Here is a 2,500-nt window from a genome sequence, read left to right on the forward strand (position 1 = left end):
GCCGACGTCCGCCCGGCCTTCCGCCCCGCCCCCCCCGCCACGACCGACCCCCGAAGGAGGGCGGGCGGGCGGGCGAGCGGGCGGGCGGAGAGACGCGGGCGGGCGGACGGGGGCACGAGCCGGCGGCACGGGCGAGGGGCCCCGCCGGGGAGGAGGGGGGCGGAGCGGGACGCCGCCACGCGCACGGCGGACGCGTCGCGGCGACGCGGGGGAGGAGAGGGCGGAGGGGCGGCGGCGGGCGCGGCGGGGCCGGCGGTCGCCCCCGACCGCCGACCTTACCCGCGCGCGTCCCACCGCCTCCCGACACCCGCCCCCTCCGCCGCGAGCCGCCACGGCCCGTCGGGCGGCGGACGCGGCGCCCGCCCGCCCGCCCAGGGCTCGGGGCACACGGCGCGGCGCGGCCGCGACCCAGGGGAGGGCGCGCGGCGGCGGACGACGCCGCGGCGTCCCGCGGGTCACCGCCGGGGCACGCGTCCCCGGGGCGCGGCCCCGCGCACGCGACTCGGCCTCGGCGCGAGCCACCCCGACGGGGCGAGGCTGGGGAGGGGTCACGGTCCGGGACCCGGGCGCGCCGGGGACCGGCGAGGGGCCGGCCGGACGCACCGGGACGGACCGCCGACGGGGGCGAGCGGCGACCGGACAGGCGGCCCGGACGCGGGCCCCCCGAACCCGGCGGCCCCGACCGCGCGCCGCGGGACCCGTCTCGTCCCCGCCCCGGCCACCCCGAGGCCGCGTGCGGCGCGAGGGAGCCCCCGAAGGCACCGTGGCGGCCACGGGCACCTCGGCGCGAGCTCTCGCGTCTGTCTCTCCCTCGACTCGCGGGCGGCGGCCCCCACCCCGGGACCCCGCGCGGCGCCGCCGCCGCCGACCCCCACGCGCCTCCGACGACCGGGCGCCGGGGCGCGTGGGAGGAGGGGCGGGCGCGCGGGGCGGAGGAGGGGCACCGCGTCTGCACTTAGGGGGACGGAGGGCCCGGGGCGGGCCCTGCGAGAGACCCCCAGCCGCGCGCCCCGGGGCAGGCGACACCCACACCCCGGGGGCGATTGATCGTCAAGCGACGCTCAGACAGGCGTAGCCCCGGGAGGAACCCGGGGCCGCAAGTGCGTTCGAAGTGTCGATGATCAATGTGTCCTGCAATTCACATTAATTCTCGCAGCTAGCTGCGTTCTTCATCGACGCACGAGCCGAGTGATCCACCGCTAAGAGTCGTACGAGTTTGAACGGCGGGGTCCCCCCGCAGGGCGGGGGAAGAGCCCGCCCCTGGCACGGCACATCCCCGGAGGGTGCCTCCGGCCGGCCAGAAAGGCACAACGAGACCAGACTCCGTGAGGCCGGAAGGTTGGACGACGGGGCGTCCGGCACGGGCCCCGCGGGGCCGTGCTCGGACACCCCACAGGCGCCCGGGGGCTCCCGCCTCGCCCGAGGACGCGGGGGCGCGCACACGCCCGCGCGCGCACGCGACGACACGACGGCCGCCGGGGACGCCCCCTCCCGACGGCCGCCGCGACGGCGGCGCGGCGCGGCACGGCGCGGCGCCCCGGCCCGGCGAGGCGGAGTCTGGGGGAGAAGGGCCAGGCCTCCCGACTCCCCGCGGGCCCGACCGCCCCGACCCAAGGCGGACGGGCGAGGCCCCCCAGGGGTCTTTAAACCTCCGCGCCGGGACGCGCTAGGTACCTGGATGGGGGGAAGCCAAAGCAACGGACGAGGCGGAGCGGGTAGTGCCGCGCGGCCACCGCCTCGACGCCGCCCGCGCCGCCCGCGGCCACCCGGGGACGGACGCAGGCCTCGGCGCTGCCCGCCCGTGACCGAACCCCACACCGCCGGGCGCCGCCGACCGACGAGCCCACCGCGCCCGCGGCCCCCTCGACGCCGGGCGTGCCCCCCTCGCGTCCGACGCACGCCACCAGACCCGACCCGACTTTCCCCCGGGGACCCTCCCCGCACCCGCGTCCCAGGCCCCTCGCCACGGAGGGCGAGGGGCTGCGGCGGGGAAGCGGGGAGCGAGCGGACAGGGCGGGGGTGGTGGGCGGACGTGGCCGGCCGGACGCGGGCGCCCGGGGCGCCGAGGGCGGGCGGAGACGCGGAGGCACCGTCGGACGGACGACGACACCGACGGCCGGGGAACGGCCCAGGGCGGGCGACGGGAGGCGGCGGGCGGCGGGCACCCCGCGTGAGCCGAGGCTCCGAGGCCCCCGGGGGACCTGACCCCGGGGACTCCGCGGGGGCTCGCGCCGCCACGCCGCCCTTCCCGAGACGCGCCGAGGGCGCCGCCGCCCGCGAGAGCGGGGGACGGACGGCGCCGGAGACGGAGGCGCGGCGCGACAACGCCGGCCCGCCTCGCGGGAGACCGGAGGGCGCGGGGACGGACGCGCCGGGGGCGGCGGCGCGGAGGACGCGGCGGCCTCGGAACGCCGGGCGGACGGAGGCCGGAAGGGGCTCGTGGGCTCGCCGAGATCGAGCCCACTCCCTCCGGACCACCGCCGACCCGGGACCGAGGCGC

The 2,500-nt window shown here is 81.4% G+C and overlaps 1 non-coding gene across 1 annotated transcript; it reads right to left on the bottom strand.

The window, feature by feature from the left end:
• Positions 1-1,055: 1,055 nt before the first annotated feature.
• On the bottom strand, positions 1,056-1,208 carry LOC139043546 (5.8S ribosomal RNA). Its single transcript, XR_011500634.1, has one exon. It is a non-coding gene; the product is annotated as a 5.8S ribosomal RNA (ribosomal RNA).
• Positions 1,209-2,500: the final 1,292 nt, after the last annotated feature.

This window comes from Equus asinus, unplaced genomic scaffold (genome assembly GCF_041296235.1).
Source record: "Equus asinus isolate D_3611 breed Donkey unplaced genomic scaffold, EquAss-T2T_v2 contig_281, whole genome shotgun sequence".
Taxonomy (NCBI): Eukaryota; Metazoa; Chordata; class Mammalia; order Perissodactyla; family Equidae; genus Equus; species Equus asinus.